Genomic DNA, 23,063 nt, shown 5'->3' on the forward strand with positions numbered 1-23,063 from the left:
CTATGGCTTAATAGTAAAATACAAAGATTTTTTTTAAATGGGGTAGAATGATGTTGATTTTATATAGGCAAAGTAATACAAGTTTTCATACTAAGGCTATATCTAAGGTTATATCCTGCTCAGTAAAATCATATATGAAATTAAAGTAGAAGTAACACAGATGATATTTAGTGTGTGTGTGTGTATGGAATAGTCAAATAAACAAAGTATGTATAACGGTTCACATTTACTTTTTAGTTGATTGATGGCATATTGCATTGTAAGCATACCCCTTAATTTTGAAGAAACTCAAGTATAGAGAGTTCTGTATTTGGGGTAGCGCAATATAAATAATAGAAAACTTCACAAAAATAAACTCATATTCCTTCAGAATCTGCTTACTTGTTTTCCAAGTCTATCTGAATTAGGAAGTTTTAAAATGTTAGCACAAATTATTCAGATGGGAAGGACCATTTAGATTCTTTCTTTCTTTCAGATTTGTATTCACCCCAGTTTTGGTAGTACTTTTAATCTAATTTGACTTATGTTCAAAATATTGAGATAAGGGTTTGTGATCTGCTTTGCTTTTTCTACATTTCTGTGTTTCTAAGATGAAACAAGTAAAAAAAAAAATGTTGTAACTACGTGAACACCCTCCACCCAGTGAGAACAACACATGCTGTGAGAGTTCTCCCCTTATAATGCACCTTCTCAGTCCAAGACACAGGCAAGGGGCTCTTTAAACCCCCCCTTTTTTTTAGAACAGAGACTCTGTCAAAGTAGCAGAGGAGATGCGTTAGGGAAAAAATTTGCCCAACAATCTGATCTTATGCTCATTTTCCCAGAAGTAAGTCTTATTGACTTTAATGGGGCTTATTCCCAAGTAAATATTCATAGGATTGCAGCCCAAGCCTCTGCTCTGGTTCGTGATGGGTGGGAGATAAAAGAGTCCTTTGCCCACAATGAATGGGGCCAACTTTCCTGATCTGTCAGCCCTTGTTCAATTCAAAATATGGCACCTGTTAAAAAGGAACTGCAAATAGCTGGTAAAGATTTCTGCTTGAAGCCAGAAAAAAAATGTTTTAGACTTGCTGCCATTAAGAATTGACCATACTGCTCTAGATGTACCATTCAGTATGGATCCATATAATGCAGCTTATTTATATGGAAACCATATACCCAAAACTTGGTTTCAGTTTCACTCCAAGATATGGATGATTATCTTTATGGAATGCATTTTTTGTTTGAGAATATGAGCGAAGTCCAGTGCAGAGACAACTCAGGTGTCTTATGACCACAGTTTGTAAATTGGGAGCCAGCCAGGACTGGAAGATGGCCAGTGTAACACCAATTTTTAAAAAGGGATCCGGGGGAATCCGGGAAATTACAAGGCAGTTAGCTTAATTCTGGGTAAATTGGTTGAAAGCATGATTAAAGATAACAAATAATAAGCGTATAGAAGGACAAACCTTGCTGAAAAAGTATCAACATGGCTTCCGCAAAAGCAAGCCTGTCTCATTAAACTTTTAGAGTTCTTTGAGAGTGTCAATAAACACGAAGACAGGAGTGATCCGGTAGACACTGTTTACTTGGACTTCCAAAAGGCTTTTGACAAAGTCCTTAACAAAAGACTCCTGAGCAAACTTAGCAGTCATGGAATAAGAGGAGAGGTCCTCTTATGGATCAGCAACTGGTTAAAGAACAGAAAGCAAAGAGTAGGAATAAATGATAAATTCTCCCAAAGGAGGGATGTAAATAGCGGGGTCCCACAGGGGTCTATATTGGGACCAATGCTTTTGAACTTAATCATAAATGATCTGGAATTAGGAGTGAGCAGTGAAGTGGCCAAGTTTGCCAATGACACCGAATTGTTTAGGGTGGTTAAAACACAAAGGGATTGTGAAGAGCTCCAAAAGGATCTCTCCAAACTGGGAGAATAGGCATCTAAATGGCAAATGCAGTTCAGTGTAAGCAAGTGTAAAGTGATGCACAAAAAATCCCAACTTCAGGTATAACTTGATGGGATCTGAGCTAGCAGTGATTGACCAAGGAACAGATCTTGGGGTTGTGGTGGACAGCTCGATGAAAATGTCAACCTAGTGTGCTGCCACTGTAAAAAAGGTAAACTCCATGTTAGGTAGGCATAATTAGAAAAGGAATTGAGAATAAAACTGCCAATATCACACTGCCCTTATACAAATCTATGGTGAGACCACACATAGAATACTGTGTACAGTTCTGGTCACCACATGTAAAAAAAGATATTGTAGAGCTAGCAAACCAAGAAAGCAAGATGGCTGTCTGCTGAGACACTGGAAGCAGCCCAAGAAAGAAGGAAAGCAAAAGGCAACATTGATAGGGGGAGATATGCCCAATTAAATGCAAAATTCCAGAGGTTAGCCAGAAGAGATAAGGAATTATTTTTAAACAACCAATGCGCAGAAGCGGAAGAAGATAATAGAATAGGAAGGACAAGAGACCTCTTCCAGAAAATTAGAAACATCAGAGGTAAACTCCAGGCAAAAATGGGTATGATCAAAAACAAAGATGGCAAGGACCTAACAGAAGCAGAAGAGATCAAGAAAAGGTGGCAAGAATATACGGAAGATCTGTATAGGAAGGATAATAATATCGAGGATAGATTTGACGGTGTGGTCAGTGAGCTAGAGCCAGACATCCTGAAGAGTGAGGTTGAATGGGCCTTAAGAAGTATTGCTAATAACAGGGCAGCAGGAGATGACGGTATGCCAGCTGAACTGTTTAAAATCTTGCAAGATGATGCTGTCAAGGTGATGCATGCCATATGCCCGCAAATTTGGAAAACACAAGAATGGCCAACAGATTGGAAAAAATCAACCTATATCCCCATACCAAAAAAGGGAAGCACCAAAGAATGTTCAAACTATCGAACAGTGGCACTTATTTCACATGCCAGTAAGGTAATGCTCAAGATCTTGCAAGGTAGACTCCAGCAATTCATGGAATGAGAATTGCCAGATGTACAAGCTGGGTTTAGAAAAGGCAGAGGAACTAGAGACCAAATTGCCAATATCCGCTGGATAATGGAGAAAGCCAGGGAGTTTCAGAAAAACGTCTATTTCTGTTTTATTGACTCTTCTAAAGCCTTTGTCTGTGTGGATCATAACAAATTGCGGCAAGTTCTTGGTGGTATGGGGATACCAAGTCATCTTGTCTGCCTCCTGAGGAATCTGTATAACGACCAAGTAGCAACGGTAAGAGCAGCCCACGGAACAACGGACTGGTTTAAGATTGGGAAAGGAGTACGGCAGGGTTGTTTACTCTCACCCTACCTATTCAGCCTGTACGCAGAACACATCATGCGACGTGCTGGACTTGATGAAGCCAAGGCTGGAGTTAAAATCGCTGGAAGAAACATTAACAATCTCAGATATGCAGATGATACCACTTTGATGGCTGAAAGCGAGGAAGAGCTGAGGAACCTCATGACGAAGGTGAAAGAAGAAAATGCAAAAGCTGGGTTGCAGTTAAACCTCAAGAAACCCAAGATTATGGCAACCAGCTTTATTGATAACTGGCAAACAGAGGGAGAAAACGTAGATGCAGTGACAGACTTTGTCTTTCTAGGCGCAAAGATTACTGCAGACGCTGACTGCAGCCAGGAAATCAGAAGACATTTACTTCTTGGGAGGACTGCAATGACAAATCTTGATAAAATAGTGAAGAGCAGAGACATCACTCTGACAACAAAGGTCTGCATAGTTAAAGCAATGGTATTCCCCGTAGTAACCTATGGCTGTGAGAGCTGGACCATAAGGAAGGCTGAGTGAAGGAAGATAGATGCTTTTGAACTGTGGCGCTGGAGGAAAATTCTGAGAGTGCCTTGGACTGCAAGAAGATCAAACCAGTCCATACTCCAGGAAATAAAGCCAGACTGTTCACTTGAGGGAATGATATTAAAGGCAAAACTGAAGTACTTTGGCCACATCATGAGAAGACAGGATACCCTGGAGAAGATGCTGCTGCTAGGGAAAGTGGAAGGCAAAAGGAAGAGGGCCGACCAAGGGCAAGGTGGATGGATGATATTCTGGAGGTGACGGGCTCGACCTTGGGGGAGCTGGGGGTGGCGACGGCTGACAGGAAGCTCTGGCGTGGGCTGGTCCATGAAGTCACGAAGAGTCGGAAACGACTGACCGAATAAACAACAACAGAGCTAGAAAAAGTGCAGATAAGGCAACTAAAATGATCAACTGGGTAGAGCAACTCCCCTATGAGGGAGCTGGGACTGTTTATCTTGTAAAAAAAGTGAGTAAGGGAGACATGATAAAGGTGTACAAAATTATGCATGTGTGGAGAATGGATAGGGAGACATTTTTCTCTCTCTCATAATACTAGAACCAGGGGTCATCCCATGAAGCTGATTGGTGGGAGATTCAGGACAGCTAAAAGGAAGTACTTCTTCACACAGCGCATAGTTAAACTATGGGATTGGCTACCACAAGATGTGGTGATGGTCACCAATTTGGATGGCTTTAAAAGGGGGTTAGACAAATTCCTGGAGGAGAAGGCTATCAATGGCTACTAGCCCTGATGGCTTTATGCTACCTCCAGTATCAGAGGTAGTATGCCTATGTACACCAGTTGCTGCGGAACGTGGGCAGGAGGGTGCTGTTGCACTCATGTCTTGCTTGTGGGTCTCCCATTGACAGTTGGTTGGCCACCGTGTGAACAGAATGCTGGAGTAGATAAACATTTAGTCTGATCCAGCATGGCTCTACTTATGTTCTCCAGAATATGTGTGCACTGCTCTTCATTCCTGACTTCTCCTTCTTTGTCAGCCTTAACTAGGCTTTAGCATTACATGTGCACTGATGATGCTTACTGGGTTATGAGGTTTTTATGAGAACAATCCTATAGGTCATAGGATTGCAGCATGAACATGTAAGGCTACAATTCTGTACACGCTTACTAGGAACTGAGTCCCATGAAAACCAATGGGATGTCTCCCCAAAGTAAACACGTATAGGATTGGGCTATATGCAGACAAGATGAAACGTGAAAATTACTATAATATCATAACTGTTGCATTTCATGGAGGCCTACAGCATCACACAGGCACAGCTGAGTGGCTTACCACAACTGGTTACAACTGATATATCACCCATTGGGACAGATCTGTTCCATGTGACTTATACAGGATATTGCTATAGCTACATTAACGCATAGCTCTGTGGGCCATTCCCTTCATGGATTACTGCCTTGTTGTGGCGAAGGGGCTTGCGTAACTCAGTGAAGCCATAAGCTATGTCGTGCAGGGCCACCCAAGACGGACAGGTCATGGCGGAGAGTTCTGACAAAATGTTGTCCACTGGAGAAGGAAGTGGCAACCCACTCCAGTATTCTTGCCAAGAAAACCCCGTGGAACATATCACAAGGCTAAAAGATATGACACTGGAAGATGAGCCCCTCAGGTCGGAAGGTGTCCAATATACTACTGGGGAAGAGCAGAGGGTATTTCCAAGTAGCGCCAGAAAGAGTGAAGCAGCTGGGCCAAAGCCGAAACGACAGTCAGCTGTGGATGTGTCTGGTGGTGAAAAGAAAGTCCGATGCTGTAAAGAACAATATTGTTTAGGAACCTGGAATGTCAGATCAATGAATCAAGGTAAGCTGGAGGTGAGATGGCAAGATTGAACATCGACATCTTGGGAATCAGCGAACTAAAATGGACAGGCATGGGCGAATTTAATTCAGGTGGCCATCATATCTACTACTGTGGGCAAGAATCCCTTAGAAGAAATGGAGTAGCACTCATAGTCAACAAAAGGGTGGGAAAAGCAGTACTGGGGTACAATCTCAAAAACGATAGAATGATTTCAGTACGAATCCAAGGCACACCATTCAACATCACAGTAATTCAAGTCTATGCCCCAACCACTGAGGCCGAAGAAGCTGAGGTTGATCAGTTCTATGAAGACCTACAACACCTTCTAGAACTAACACCAAAAAAAGGTGTCCTCTTCATCATAGGGGATTGGAATGCTAAAGTAGGAAGTCAAGAAATCACCGGGATAACAGGCAAGCACGGCCTTGGTGTACAAAATGAAGCAGGACAAAGGCTAATAGCGTTTTGCCAAGAGAACACGCTGATCATAGCAAACACTCTTTTCCAACAGCACAAGAGGAGACTCTACACATGGACATCACCAGATGGTCAATATCGAAATCAGATTGATTATGTCCTTTGCAGCCAAAGATGGAGAAGCTCTATACAGTCAGTAAAAACAAGAGCTGGAGCTGACTGTGGCTCAGATCATGAACTTCTTGTTGCAAAATTTCGGCTTAAATTGAAGAACGTAGGGAAAACCACTAAACCATTCAGGTATGACCTAAATCATATCCCTTATTAATATACAGTGGAGGTGAGGAATAGATTTCAGGGATTAGACCTGATAGAGTGCCTGAGGAACTATGGACGGAGGTCCGTAACAATGTTCAGGAGGCAGCAACTCAATCCATCCCCAAGAAAAAGAAACGCAAGAAAGCAAAGTGGCTGTCTGAGGAGGCTTTACAAGTAGCTGAGGAAAGAAGGGAAGCGAAAAGCAAGGGAGAAAGGGGAAGATATATCCAACTGAATGCAGAGTTCCAGAGAATAGCAAGGAGAGACAAGAAGGCCTTCTTAAATGAACAGTGCAAAGAAATCGAGGAAAACAATAGCATGCGAAAGACTAGAGATCTTTTCAAGAAAATTGGAGATCTCAAGGGAATGTTTTGTGCAAAGATGGGCATGATAAAGGACAAAGAAGGCAGGGACCTAACAGAAGCAGATGAGATTAAGAAGAGGTGGAAAGAATACACAGAAGAACTATACAGGAAAGATCTTAATGCCCCTGATAGCCATGATAGTGCAGTCACTGAACTTGAGCCGGACATCCTCGAGAGTGAAGTCAAGTGGGCCTTAGGAAGCATTACTAACAACAAAGCTAGCGGAGATGACAGTATCCCAGCTGAGCTGTTTTAAATCCTAAAAGATGATGCTGTTAAAGTGCTGCACTCAATATGCCAACAAATTTGGAACACTCAACAGTGGCCACAAGACTGGAAAAGGTCAGTTTACATTCCAATTCCAAAGAAGGGCAACGCCAAAGAGTGTTCAAACTACAGTTGCGCTCATTTCACATGCCAGCAAGGTGATGCTCAAAATCCTACAAGCTAGGCTTCAGCAGTATGCGAACCAAGAACCACCAGAAGTACAAGCTGGGTATCGAAGAGGCAGAGGAACTAGAGATCAAATCGCCAACATTCGCTGGATCATGGAGAAAGCAAGAGAATTCCAGAAAAATGTCTATTTCTGCTTCATTGACTACACTAAAGCTTTTGATTGTGTGGATCACAACAAACTGTGGCAAATTCTGAAAGAGATGGGAGTACCAGACCACCTTACCTGTCCTCTGAGAAACCTGTACGAGGGTCAAGAAGCAACAGTAAGAACCAGACATGGAACAACCGATTGGTTCAAAATTGGGAAAGGAGTACGACAAGGCTGCATATTGTCGCCCTGCTTATTTAACTTATATGCAGAGTACATCATGAGAAACGCCGGGTTGGATGAATCACAGGTCAGAATTAAGATTGCCGGGAGAATTATCAACAACCTCAGATACACAGATGATACCACCCTAATGGCAGAAAGCAAAGAGGATCTAAACAGCCTCTTGTTGAGGGTGAAAGAGGAGAGTGCAAAAGCTGGTTTGAAACTCAACATTAAAAAAACGAAGATCATGGCATCTAGCCCCATCGCTTCCTGGCATACAGAAGGGGAAGAAATGGAAGCAGTGACAGATTTTATTTTCTTGGGCTCCAAGATCACCGCAGACAATCAGACCTTGAAATTAAAAGACGCTTGCTCCTTGGGAGGAAAGCTATGGCAAACCTAGACAGCATAGTAAGAAGCAGAGACATCACCTTGCCGACAAAGGTCCGTATAATCAAAGCTATGGTTTTCCCAGTAGTAATGTGTGGCTGTGAGAGCTGGACTATCAGGAAGGCTGAGCGCCGAAGAATTGATGCTTTCGAACTGTGGTGCTGGAGAAGACTCTTACGAGTCCCCTGGACTGCAAGGAGGGCAAATCAGTCCATCCTAAAGGAAATCAACCCTGAGTGCTTATTGGAAGGACAGATACTGAAGCTGAAGCTCAAATATTTTGACCACCTAATGCGAAGAGAAAACTCCCTGGAAAAGACGCTGATGCTGGGAAAGACTGAAGGCAAAAGGAGAAGGGGACGGCAAAGGATGAGATGGCTAGATAGCATCACCGATGCAATGAATATGGACTTGAGCATGCTCCGGGAGAGAGCCAGGACAGGAAGGCCTGGCGTGCTATGGTCCATGGGGTCACGAAGAGTCGGACACGACTGAACAACTGAACAACAACAACAACAACAACAACAAATACTGTGGGCCATTACAACTAAACAAATATTTAAGATCCACGAAAGATGTAAAATCAATAGAAATATTTTCATTGACTTCAGCAGCAGGTAATTGGCCCCCACTGAGATTGCTGGAGTCCAGAATAACTTGCTAATTTCAACACTTCACAAAACTCTCAAGGGTAATTTATACTGGACCCTCTGGAAATGCCTTGGTCAGTGTTCTAACTATTGTAAGTGTTCTGACTATTATAAGAGTTCCTGATTTGCTTAACTAAGTGCAAGGGCTCCTGTTGTTGTTGTTTTTATTTACAACATTTATTGATTAACAACAGATTTGTGTTGGAGAATATGCAGTTTCTTTAACAAGCTAAATGTTCAGTATATAGTGAGTTTTAAATTATACTTCAGTATGTCTTATTATAGTATCCACCATGGAACAGATGGCTAGGAAAAATGTGGGCTTGGAAACTGTATTGATTCTAGTACATCCTGTCTGAAAATATCTAGTGCACTGATAAAATTCCCTAGTTACTAGCCAAATAATAAAAGAAGGCTATGAAAAACACAGTAGATTCCATACTGTGGGAAAAATTTCCATAACTAACATTGAGATCACCAAGATAAAGCCCAACTGAAAGCATTTATCTGCTTTAGCAAGTAAGAAGGAAAAAAAATGTGGGCACATTCTACTACCCAAAGTCCAGTGGGAGGAATATGGGATGCCTCTAACTTTCTAAAGCCTTTCAAGGCCATGTATATAGAGACCTCGTTGGAAGAGGCAGGTGGGGTAAACCTATCACAGTTACATCCTCCAGGTTTCTCCATGCAGCAGCAAGTTCACTCCAGGGGATGGAGAGGTAGGGTTGCAGTCGTCCATTGTGATTCCATCCTCTTGAACAGGTGTCCCTTGACAAGGTTCCTCTGGACTCCGCTTTCATCCTGGATGTCCAGGTGATGGCTGTGGCCATAAGTTCCTTTGCCCAGCTTAGGCTGATTCACCAGTATGCCCCCATTTCTGGAGAAGTGCCTAGAAGTTTGGAAAGTGCCCAGAAGTTCCAGCTAATTCAAAATTCAACTGCCAGGTTGTTAACTGGAGCCAGGTATTGGAAGAATGCCACCCCATTGCGGAAACAACTACATTGGCTCCCTGTTTGATTCCAGGTCCAATTCAAAGTGCTACTTATGACCTTTAAAGCCCTATACAGTTTAGACCAGGGTATATGACAGACCGCCATCTGCCATATGAGCCTGCCTATTCATTAAGACCATCAGTGGAGGCCTTTTTGTCAGTTCCAAACTCGCATTTAGTTGGGACAAGGAAGAGGGCCTTCTCTGTTGCCATTTAGAACTCCCTACCTAGCAAGGTTTATCCTTTCTGCTCATTGTTGGCCTTTCATCTCAGCATTTAAGACCTTCCTGTTTACAAAGGCATTTGGCCTTTAGATGCTGGATTTTATTGCTTGCTCATCGTAACTATTCACATTTCTTCTGGTCTTTTTCTTTGGTTTTTTACTCTGGCATTTCATTATGTTTTACTGCAATTGTTTTTAAACTGTTCTATTGTTAACTTGTATTGCTGTTTGTTCCTTTCTGTATATTGCTGTTTTTATTGTATTTTGATTATTTTTTTAAGCTGCTTTCAACTATATGAAGAACAACAGGGTATAAATAAATCTGTGCTGCTATACTTGGAGTCCCACTTGTACCATTTTGCAGCATTTGTGCCTCATAGCAGACTGTGGAGGTGTCTAAGTACAGCAGGATCCCCTGTGGTTGTGTCTGCATCTTGGTCAATGTTGGGCTTTATTCTGGCAACTAGGATGCCAGCAACTGTGGCACTGCATTTTGCTACTGGCAATACCATGTTTTAACTACTCCTTAGATATGCCATAGTTGCACAAGTGTAAGTCTACTTTGGCAGTGAAGCTTTCCTGCCCTCTCTTCTTTACCCTGCCCCCTTCACCCCATGAAAAGCATCTCTTGTAAGTTGGGGAACTTCAGGAAAGGCCTGGGATGTACCACAGGAGACTGCAGTGGGAGGGGAGAATAAACATAAATTAGGTGGAAGCAGCCTGCATGAGAAGAAACATTTGGGGCGGGGTAGAGTGGGGTGGAGGAGGCTACAGCGGAAATGAGAGCCAGAAAAGTACTGATGTGCAAGCATACTTCTGCCTGCACAGCGCTGCGTACAGACCAAAATTTTTTCACAATGCTAGAGGAGGGATGTTTAGTAACTTGCATGAAAATAACATCACATATGTTTGTGGGTTGTAATGTTTGTATTTGAACATAAAGGTCATAATAGAGATAATATTTTCAGGGTCAATAGTTGAACAATTAGTTATGTTTTAGAATGATTCTGTATGTATTATTTAAAAAAAAAAATTAACTGATTAAATAGATTGAATTTCTCTCTACATGATAGTCCTGCCAGAAGGGATTAGGAAGAGACCTGCAGAATGCAGAACTTGTCCCTACACACAAACCTAAGCAGTGTTACATTAAAAGCTTCAGAAAATTGATCTGCTTCAAGCGATACCAGATTGTTCCAATCCCTGAAGCTTTATAAATGTGCTAATTGTCATATTCTAGTTACATAAATATATTTCCCTATATAATAAAGATGATTTATTGTATTCAAAATGTTAACTTTTGGAAGAAGGAGCTTGAGGGCTAAATAGCATGCTGTAATGAATCCTCTCTTTGGACAACACCTTCTTCTTTTTCGAATGCCCAGAAATAAGCTAGATTGCTTAGCTATGTTACTTTTCTTATTCTGGGTACTGGAGCGGGGGTGGGGGGACCACAGTCTCTGTCTTCTTTTATGTACAGCAGTTTGGAAAAGCCTTCAACTATAGATCTGTTCGCTTGGACATGCACACACACACACACACACACACCACATTGCATTTCCGCCATAAATTACATGTACTGTTCAACAAAACTTATAGAGCTATATCTTCATATGTGAAAATGTCATACAGTCAAATATATGTATGTTGTTGTTCAGTCGTTAAGTCATGACCCCATGGACCATAGCACGCCAGGCCTTCCTGTCCTCCGTTCTCTCCCGGACTGTGCTCAAGTTCATATTCATTGCATCGGTGATGCTATCTAGCCATCTCATCCACTGCCGTCCCCTTCTCCTTTTGCCTTCAGTCTTTCCCAGCATCAGCGTCTTTTCCAGGGAGTTTTCTCTTCGTATTAGGTAGCCAAAATATTTGAGCTTCAGCATCTGTCCTTCTAGTGAGCAGTCGGGGTTGATTTCCTTTAGGATTGACTGATTTGACCTCCTTGCAGTCCAGGGGACTCGTAAGGGTCTTCTCCAGCACCACAGTTCGAAAGCATAGATTCTTCGGCGCTCAGCCTTCCTTATAGTCCAGCTCTCACAGCCATACGTTACTACTGGGAAAACCATAGCTTTGATTATACGGACCTTTGTTGGCAAGGTGATGTCTCTGCTTCTTACTATGCTGTCTAGGTTGGCCATAGCTTTCCTCCCAAGGAGCAAGCGTCTTTTAATTTCATGGCTACAGTCACCGTCTGCGGTGATCTTGGAGCCCAAGAAAATAAAATCTGTCACTGCTTTCATTTTTTCCCCTTCTGTATGCCAGGAAGTGATGGGGCCAGATGCCATGATCTTCGTTTTTTTAATGTTGAGTTTCAAACCAGTTTTTGCACTCTCCACTTTCACCCTCAACAAGAGGCTCTTTAGATCCTCTTCGCTTTCTGTCATTAGGGTGGTATTGTCTGCGTATCTGAGGTTGTTGATGATTCTCCTGGCAATCCTAATTCTGACCTGTGATTCATCCAGCCCGGCGTTTCTCATGATGTACTGTTGGATAGACATGATATTGTGTTCATCTGCAATACGTGTGTATACATTTGAATGCATACACGAAACTTTTTTTTTAACCGACAAATTCAAAAGCAAACATGGCAAAATGCTAGGAGCATTCTGTGGACCAAGCTACACATTATACACACACACACACACACACACACGTGTATTCTGGGAAAATCAGCTTTGGGAGAGGGTGATTTTCAGCAGTGAAGTGGCAAGGTTTCAGCTGCTTTAAGCTGCTTTATCCCTGCAACTCCATCCTTCCAGTTATTTTGTCTACAATGCCCACTAGCCCCAGCCAACATGACCAGTGACCAAGGGTGATGGGAAGTGAAGGCCAAAACATCCAGAGGGATCCGGGTTAGGGAAGACTATTCTATGTATATGTTTACCCTCATTTAGAACTCCACAGGGATGGAGCTACTGGAGGGGGAGTTACAGCTCCTCCACTGAAAATCACTCTTTTCTGAAGCTGCTTTTCCACAGAAGCAAGTGTTGGGATTTTAATACATACATTTTCATGTAATGTATAATTTAGCCTTTGGATTATTGTCAGTGTTTAAAATTTGCTTCCCAAAGGAAAAACATTTTTTGAAAAATATATTGTAGAACGAACATATTTATTATTACATTTATATCCCATCTTCTTTTTTCTTGCAAGGAACCCAAGGTGGCTTAATGGTCCTCCGCCTTCCATTTAATCCTCACAATAACATGTGACATAGGTTAGGCTGTGAGTCAGTGACCGGCCCAAAGTCACCCAGTGAGCTTCATGGCTGAGTGGGGACTAGAACCCGGATCTCCAGGGTCCCAGTCCAACATTCTAACCACTACACCACACTGGATTGACATTTTGAAGTCATACATAAATTGAGACAGTATGTGTGCAGGTAGTACTGCAATACTTAACTGCACTCCTACACATAGTGGGCTGTTGGTATTTCTGCTAAACTAGTATAACACATCTGAATTGCCACAGGAAGTTGGCAGTTCAGGATATCAGTCTTGGAACTAATCCCTTTAGGGCCAAGCTACATGTTACACAAGAACAACCCTCTTTTGTTTAAGACGCTGTTTCAGGTGTCTGAAGCAGAGAAGGAGCAGGGGAAAGATCATAACTCTTTTCTCTCTCTCTTTTTCACCACTTCACACTGCCTTCCCACCCCGCCCTGCAGCTTTTCCCCATGGGGTTTCAAATGTATATTGTAGAATCTTCTGTAGTATAAATTCCCCTTGGTCCCTGTCTTAGAGTCAAACTACACATTGACCCAGTTTGCACGTCATGGCTACCCACAAACTACCCAGGGTTTAAACAAACCCTGAGCAGTCATGAACAAGTGGGAGCAAATGTGCTGACTCTGGGCACCTGCTCCTGCTGAACTAAGAACAAACCATAGGCTACAAGTTTGGGTTCTTCCTCCTCTAACAGCCTACAATTCCTTGTTTGGATAACAACCCAGGGGTGGAGTGTCCCTGGGTTATTTAGCTCAGAGGGAGTGGGCGAGGAGGAGCCAGCTTGTTTGCTCGCTCCCACTCATTCACAACTACCCAGGTTTGTTTAAACCCTGGGTAGCCATGATGTGTGAACCAGAAAATTATGTTAAATTATTGTTTGATGTTGAATTATTCTTTTAAAAAAGTAACAGCCATGGGGGCTGGTGGCTAATCAGGACTGCAGTGTGCAAACTAAAGCACACAACACCAGAATAGATGTTTAATGTAATGTGTAGTTTGTCCCTAAGGCTCCATTCAGATGTTCACCAAGGCCCATGTTATTTTCCTGCACAGCACACACAGTCATGGCTGAGCACATGGCAGCAACAGTTGTTTGAACTGGTACCTCCATGTGGATCCTATACAGGTAGACACCATGTTTTGCATTACCATCATGGTGGTTTTTTGAGCTGCCACATGTGCGTGGCTTTATGTCGCAGCACTATTTCGTACAACTGGTACTTTCACAGACCCCTACTGGAATGCAAAGTCAGCGGCTCCATGCACTCCTGCAGATGAACTTAGGGTCAGCTAAGCATCTGAACTGAGCCTTAATTTGTAGTTGCTTCTAAAATGTCTAAATGGGTGATAACAACTTTACAAATTACATGCGTGCGCACGCCTGCCAACAGGCCTCCAAAAATAGTGACAATAAGTGAAAATGAATATATAGACTGGGTCTGCACATAATACTAACCCATGGTATGGGTTGTTAAATTCTGGGTTGTCATGTTGTGTGAGCCCAGCCACACTAACAAAACATGGAACCCATGGTTTGTTGTTGGGTTGTGAACTGTGGGCTGTTTAAACCATGCATTGTCATTACATGTGAACCCATAACTGTTGGCAGTATCCAAATGTGCCATTACACACGCAGGGGCCACTGCCAGTTCTGTTCCGCAAGTGGCACCCACCACTTGCACAACAGAGATTTAGTGCTTCCTCTAGGAATAGGAAACAAGTAGAAATGCTCATTCTGGAATGGGGTGGGTCAGCGGGGAGGGGTGCTCTTGCATAAGGGAGCTCTGCCAAACTGTCCTGATCCAGAAACAAGTGTTTCTGCTCATTTCAGGTCTTCCTAAACAAAACACAAAATCCCCGTTGCTCAAGTGACAGGTGCTGCTTGCAGAATGGAATCATCACTGGGTCCCACTTATAGAAAGGAATCAGCAGTGGGCCCTGCTTGTGAAATAGCCTGCTTGGATACTGCCCTTTGGGTTGTTGATGGGTTGTTTTGTGGTCAAGAGTAGTCAAAAAACCCATCTGCTCTACATGCCAGTACTATAGCGCTGCAAAGGCATTTGGAATATAGTGGGGGAGCAGGCGAAGGAGGAGGGAAACAACCCTCAAGTCTGCCAGACAATCCCTGGGTAGAGCAACAAAACATAGGTTAAATAAACCAGTTCACAGTATGTATAAACCAGGTCAGTGTAACACAATAATAACTTCATTTTTAAAGGCACTGGTGTGATAATGATGGAAAATGTCCCCTGCAAGCATTAGATCAAGGTGGCACTCTGCAGCCCTTTACCTAATTTCATGTGGGGGTGGGGGATCTGAGAAGGACAGAAGAAGGGTGGGAGGGTGAAAAATACAGGGAAAAGTCAAAATGAAGAGAGCAATTGAAAACGGGTGGGGGGGAACCCTCTGTAAGCACAGTCAGTTCAGACCTTTGGCAAGAGCAATCTGTGCCTCCCGTGGCAGCCTGCTGAATGGAGAGGAAGAGGGAAAGAAAGAAAGAGAGAACAGAGAGGGAGAGAAAAGGGACTGGCAGAAAGACAGAGAAAGAAAAGAGCAGAGCAGAAAGTGAGAGAAAGAAGGGACACCCCCATCCACTTTCATCTCCAGCACTACCCACCACAGACATGTGGCCCCCAACAGAATATCCCTGAGGGAATCCAGCCCTCAAGTGAGAAAAAAGTTCCCCACTCCTATCTTAGATGTTGTTACTGCTGCGGCTGCTTCAACTGCTGTTTGTAATCCATACAGAGAACATTGGTTATTCGGTGGATTAGAAATGTAATAAATCAATAAATAAACTGCTGTTCTTCAAAACTTCCATGGTGACCACTGGAGAGAATAACAACATGCACTTACCGCCAATGTGTAATACCTGACAACTAGCACCAGGTAGCACCAGATGTTTGGGTCCCTGGGGTGACTAGACATCTCACCAGCATCCAGTGCAACTGGTATAGGTGTCATATGTTCCAACCAACTAGTCCCCACCAATACACAGGCAGCCACTTTTTGCATCAGTTGAAGTTTCTGGGGTGAACTTTAAAGGCTGACCATTGTAGAGCACATTGTTGTTGTTGTTGTTAAGTCGTTCAGTCGTGTCCGACTCTTCGTGACCCCATGGACCATAGCACGCCAGGCCTTCCTGTCCTGCACTCTCTCCCGGACCGTGCTGAAGTCCATATTCATTGCATCAGTGATGCTATCTAGCCATCTCATCCTCTGCTGTCCCCTTCTCCTTTTGCCCTCAGTCTTTCCCAGCATCAGGGTCTTTTCCAGGGAGTTTTCTCTTTGCATTAGGTGGCCAAAATATTTAAGCTTCAGTATCTGTCCTTCCAATGAGCACTCAGGGTTGATTTCCTTTAGGATGGACTGATTTGACCTCCTTGCAGTCCAGGGGACTTGTAAGAGTCTTCTCCAGCACCACAGTTCGAAAGCATCAATTCTTCGGCGCTCAGCCTTCCTTATAGTCCAGCTCTCACAGCCATACGTTACTACTGGGAAAACCATAGCTTTGATTATACGGACCTTTGTCGGCAAGGTGATGTCTCTGCTTTTTACTATGCTGTCTAGGTTTGCCATAGCTTTCCTCCCAAGGAGCAAGCGTCTTTTAATTTCATGGCGACAGTCACCGTCTGCAGTGAACTTGGAGCCCAAGAAAATAAAATCTGTCACTGCTTCCATTTCTTCCCCTTCCATATGCCAGGAAGTGATGGGGCCAGATGCCATGATCTTCGTTTTTTTAATGTTGAGTTTCAAACCAGCTTTTGCACTCTCCTCTTTCACCCTCAACAAGAGGCTCTTTAGATCCTCTTCGCTTTCTGCCATTAGGGTGGTATCATCTGCGTATCTGAGGTTGTTGATAATTCTCCCGGCAATCTTAATTCCGACCTTTGATTCATCCAGCCCAGCGTTTCTCATGATGTACTCTGCATATAAATTAAATAAGCAGGGTGACAATATGCAGCCTTGTCGTACTCCTTTCCCAATTTTGAACCAATCGGTTGTTCCATGTGTGGTTCTTACTGTTGCTTCTTGACCCTCGTACAGGTTTCTCAGGAGACAGGTAAGGTGGTCTGGTACTCCCATCTCTTTCAGAATTTGCCACAGTTTGTTGTGATCCACACAATCAAAGGCTTTAGCGTAGTCAATGAAGCAGAAATAGACGTTGTTCTGGAATTCTCTTGCTTTCTCCATGATCCAGCGAAAGTAGGTGATTTGATCTCTAGTTCCTCTGCCTCTTCGAAACCCAACTTGTACTTCCGGTAGTTCTCGGTTCGCATACTGCTGAAGCCTAGCTTGTAGGATTTTGAGCATCACCTTGCTGGCATATGAAATGAGCGCAATTGTACGGTAGTTTGAACACTCTTTGGCGTTGCCCTTCTTTGGAATTGGAATGTAAACTGACCTTTTCCAGTCTTGTGGCCACTGTTGAATGTTCCAAATTTGTTGGCATATTGAGTGCAGCACTTTAACAGCATCATCATTTAGGATTTTAAACATCTCAGCTGGAATACTGTCATCTCTGCTAGCTTTGTTGTTAGGAATACTTCCTAAGGCCCACTTGACTTCACTCTCGAGGATGTCCGGCTCAAGTTCAGTGACCGCACTATCATGGCTATCAGGGACATTCAGATCTTTCCTGTATAGTTCTTCTGTGTATTCTTTCCACCTCTTCTTAATCTCATCTGCTTCTGTTAGGTCCCTGCCTTCTTTGTCCTTTATCATGCCCGTCTTTGCACAAAACGTTCCCTTGAGATCTCCAATTTTCTTGAAGAGATCTCTAGTCTTTCCCATTCTGTTGTTTTCCTTGATTTCTTTGCATTGTTCATTTAAAAAGGCCTTCTTGTCTCTCCTTGCTATTCTCTGGAACTCTGCATTCAGCTGGATATATCTTCCCCTTTCTCCCTTGCTTTTCGCTTCCCTTCTTTCCTCAGCTACTTGTAAAGCCTCATCGGACAGCCACTTTGCTTTCTTGCATTTCTTTTTCTTTGGGATGGATTGAGTTGCTGCCTCCTGAACAATGTTACGGACCTCCGTCCATAGTTCCTCAGGCACTCTGTCTATCAGGTCTAATCCCTTAAATCTATTCCTCACCTCCACTGTATATTAATAAGGGATATGATTCAGGTCATACCTGAACGGTTTAGTGGTTTTCCCTACATTCTTCAATTTAAGCCAAAATTTTGCAACAAGAAGCTCATGATCTGAGCCACAGTCAGCTCCAGCTCTTGTTTTTACTGACTGTATAGAGCTTCTTCATCTTTGGCTGCAAAGGACATAATCAATCTGATTTCGATATTGACCATCTGGTGATGTCCATGTGTAGAGTCGCCTCTTGTGCTGTTGGAAAAGAGTGTTTGCTATGATCAGCGTGTTCTCTTGGCAAAACGCGATTAGCCTTTGTCCTGCTTCATTTTGTATACCAAGGCCATGCTTGCCTGTTATCCTGGTGATTTCTTGACTTCCTACTTTAGCATTCCAATCCCCTATGATGAAGAGGGCATCTTTTTTTGGTGTTAGTTCTAGAAGGTGTTGTAGGTCTTCATAGAACTGATCAACCTCAGCTTCTTCGGCATCAGTGGTTGGGGCATAGACTTGAATTACTGTGATGCTGAATGGTTTGCTTTGGATTCGTACTGAGATCATTCTATCGTTTTTAAGATTGTACCCCAGTACTGCTTTTCCCACCCTTTTGTTGACTATGAGTACTACTCCATTTCTTCTAAGGGATTCTTGCCCACAGTAGTAGATATGATGGTCACCTGAATTAAATTCGCCCATGCCTGTCCATTTTAGTTCGCTGATTCCCAAGATGTCGATGTTCAGTCTTGCCATTTCTTGTTTGACCACCTCCAGCTTACCTTGATTCATTGATCTGACATTCCAGGTTCCTAAAAAATATTGTTCTTTACACCATCGGATTTTCTTTTCACCACCAGACACATCCACAGCTGAGTGTCCTTTCGGCTTTGGCCCAGCCGCTTCACTCTTTCTGGCGCTACTTGGAAATTCCCTCTGCTCTTCCCCAGTAGTATATTGGACACCTTCCGACCTGAGGGGCTCATCTTCCAGTGTCATATCTTTTAGCCTTGTGATATGTTCCATGGGGTTTTCTTGGCAAGAATACTGGAGTGGGTTGCCATTTCCTTCTCCAGTGGACCACATTTTGTCAGAATTCTCTGCCATGACCTGTCCATCTTGGGTGGCCCTGCACGGCATAGCCTATGGCTTCACTGAGTTACGCAAGCCCTTTCGCCACAACAAGGCAGTGATCCGTGAAGGGGGTAGAGCACATTACAGTAGCCCAACCTGGATTTATTATTTTATTTATTTAAAATATTTCTAGGCTGCCTTCCAAGGCAGGAGCCCTCCCTAGATGGCTTACAGCAATAAGATTCCTTCCTCTCCAAACAGGGTCACAATTGGTGTACCAGTCTAAGCTGGTAGAAAACACTCCTGGCCACTGTCACCACCTGTGTTTCCCCAGTTTCCACCAAGTCTAGGAGAACTCCTTCCTTATCCTGAAATCATATTAGTTCTTTAACATAACTTGGACCAACATCCTCTTATCTGTCTGTCCTGTTTCTCTCAGACTTCTTTTCCTGTTCATCTTTCTTGTCAGATCCGTAAGCTCTCCAGCACCCATATTGTTTTTCTATTGCTGATTGCAAGCCTTCTGAGCACATTTATTGTTGTTGTTTTTTATATATACCAACCTTCCTCCCAAGGGAAACCACTCCTTTACAGAACCCAAAACCCTCCTTATGCTAAACAAATGAATATTAGTAGTCATGGGCTGGGTTCACAGAACACAACAACCCATACTCAAGGTTGAGTATGGGTTGACTGTGGGTTGTTGAACCGTGGGTTGTTGTGATGTGTGAACTCAGCCACATTAACGAACCATAGAGAGCCTCTCCTTAGGGTGGAGGCCTCTACACTAGGGCAAACCGACCCCTATCCCCAAATATGGAGGATCACCCCTCACCACTGGGCAATCCCTCCCTTTCCTTCTGCTGCCACCATCAAACTATGTCCCTTTATTTAACATACACCTTTTCCCCTAAGGTGGCTGGTAATTAGGTGTGAAACAAATCAGATCAGAGTTACCAGGAAAGTAAAATATATAGTATTTTATCAACAAGAAAACTTATTCAAGAATGTTGTCACTATTTTTAAACAGAGTTTCTATGCAGTTAACTTTACCACCACTCAGGTGTTAGAAGCCCCAGTTTGTACCCCTAACTAACCTTAAGCCAATTCCCCTATCAAGTTCTACCTCAGCTAATCTACAGGCCTAACAATGAGGGCAGCTGCTCAGTCTTCAGAGCACTGCCACCAGCTGACAGTCAGGCTTCATCTCTTTCCTCCAAAGGGTTCTCCAGGAGTCAACCTCTCTGCACTTGCAGACTTTCTTCAGCTTCTGCCTCACATGCTCTCAACTCAGTCTCCCTGTCTTGTAGCTGCTCTTCTTCCTGGCTGATGTCTTCTTCAGGCTCCTTGGCCTCTCACAAAGACACCTCCTGATGATTTTTTCCTCAGGCAAACTCTTCTGACAGACTCCCATGTCAGATTTAAGGATGTACGGACTGTGTAAAATCCACTCTATCTGTGTTTTGCGGATTGTCAGGTGCCTTTCGTTCCATCATCCGCCCACAGACGGATGCGAATATTTTTTTTTCATCTTGCGGAAAAATACGGAAATACTTAACGTAAATATTTACGTAAGTATTTACATAATTTACCCCAGTACGTAACATTTAGTGTATTGTCCCCTATTCCATTCTACGTTTCCTCAACAGAAACTTACATATTTTTCTACGGATGTATATGTGTAAATTTCGGGAAAGTAAAAAAATCATCCGAAAGTCCACAGACTCTGCAGGGCCTGAGGGGGTCCGCAGTGGATTCCGCAGGTCAGATTCTTAGAAATCCGAGCTCATTTTAATCTGTCTCGAATTTCTCCAGCATCCCTAGTCAGATTCAGACTCCCCTTGACAGACTCTCCACAGGTCCTTATATTCACTCCAGTCAGAACCCTCCAGCCAGTCAGCTTTGGTGTGACCAATATTCTGTTATACCACCTCCATTTAAATTTTGGACCAATGGGCATCTTTAGAATGTTCAGTTATTCTCCAATCAGATAGTACCAATTTAAATTCTGTGTTCCCATTTATAAAGACAGAATCCTGGCTTTGTTTTTTTACCTCTTAGTGATAACAGTAGCTTCCATTTTTCCAGCATACTATATTTACATTGTAACTCTCCTCAGGTACAAGCCTTGAGTAAAAAGCATATTTTTTTTCTTTTACTGTTAAGCCATTCAGACCCTCAGTTATTGAAACAAAACATAGTGATTAAACTTACCTCAGTTTCTTCACACAAACTATGGTTGTTAGCACTGGGTTCATACAACACAGCAGCCCACATTTCAACAACAACCTATGGTTCAACAACAACTCACACTCAACCCATACTCAGCCTTGAGTATGGGTTGTTGTGTTGTATGAACTCATCATTGTAGCTGTAGCTATTTATGGAAGAAAAGTAGGAAGCAAAGGTCTGCAAATGGATAAATAGTAATGTCATACCTCAACACACATCCTATTTTTTATAACTAGTCTGGATAGAAGTTAATCCTTTATGAAGAGAGAGAGAGAGAGAGAACAAATAGTGGCTTGGAATGCTGCATGGCAACTCATCAAGGCTGCAAATTACAAACCATACACTATAGAGTAGCAGTGGAGAAGTCCTGAAAAAGTCTCAGTAGAAGAGTATGCCAGTACTTTGTAGGATTATTGGTTTTGGATTTCAGTCTACCTAACATCTTTGCTCCATTTCCTCATTGGTATGAATGTAACATTGTGATTATTAACAGCACTTGTTTCAAACAGGTATTTTAAAGTTGAACTAACTAAATAATGTAAAACTCTAAAGTCTAGACTTACAGAACTGCAGAAAGACTGTTAATAAGACAGAACATGTTTCAATGTTAGCTAAAACAAAATAAGCATGGTGGCCCCTCTGTCATGAAAATGTCTTTATGACTTTGTGTTGGCTGTTGTGTTAATAATAATTGATTTTTGTGTATAGCGTATACTGTGTCCAGGACCCAAAGAGCACCTGTAGATGTACCTGGGTGCTCGGGCATGCCCAATGAGAACTGACTTTTTTCTTGAAATAACTTGCCTCCATGTCAATTCACAATTTACTTTTGAAAACTCTGTTAGGTTCAAAAGTGGCTTGTCATGTGCCATGAAAGGGCTAATTGTTCAACAAACAGAATCCCAAATCCCTTTGGGCATATAGAACTGGCTGTGTGGTTTTGGTGATTCCAATTTGTATATTCATTTTTTACACCATAAAATTAGGGACATATGTAATACTGCAAATCAAACTTATTGGATATTTTTAATAGGAGGCAAGATGGTGGGAGATAAGGTCTCCGGTGGTAATAAAACAAATGCAGGAAAAGGGGGCTGGATAAAATAACTGCTTTGGCTTATGGAAGGGGCTTGTACTAATCCAGCGCAATTTTGGTTGCTTTCGTCTGAACACAAACTGCTTTTGAAACAGTTTGCTATTTGGAATTGGGGCAGGAATGCTCTTTGAGAAAAGCAAGTCCAACAGTGCAGTCCTATACATGTATAACTCAGAAACAAGTCCTGTTGAGTTCAATAGGGCTTCCTCCCAGATAAGTGAGTAAGGGCGCAATCCTATGCATGTTTAGACAGAGAAAAGGACTACAACTTCCAGCATTCCCCAGCCAGAAAGTTTGGGGGGGGGAATGCTGGGAGTTGTAGGCCTTTTCTGTCTAAACATGCATAGGATTGTGCCCTAAAGGACTGAAACCTTAACCTGCAATCCAGTACACCAAGAATGGGCCATTTGTAGCCCTCCAGATGTTTTGGCCTACAACTCCCAAGATCCTTCACCATTGGCTGTGCTGGCTAGGACTGACAGGAGTTGCAGGCTAATACATCTGGCGGGCCACAAGTTGCCCACCTTGCTATACACACTATTCGAGGGCAAGCCCCATTGAACAGAGTGGGATGTACTTCTGAGTATACATGCATAGAATTGCCCTGTAAGG

At 42.9% G+C, this 23,063-nt stretch overlaps 1 protein-coding gene across 9 annotated transcripts in view; it reads left to right on the plus strand.

Annotated features, from left to right (window-relative positions):
• Window positions 1-23,063, plus strand: part of ELP4 (elongator acetyltransferase complex subunit 4) — a 273,599-nt gene that overhangs the window by 200,997 nt on the left and 49,539 nt on the right. The gene's annotated exons all lie outside the window — the stretch shown is intronic.

This window comes from Heloderma suspectum, chromosome 1 (assembly GCF_057233095.1).
Source record: "Heloderma suspectum isolate Gila_16-S chromosome 1, 16-S_ref, whole genome shotgun sequence".
Classification (NCBI taxonomy): Eukaryota; Metazoa; Chordata; class Lepidosauria; order Squamata; family Helodermatidae; genus Heloderma; species Heloderma suspectum.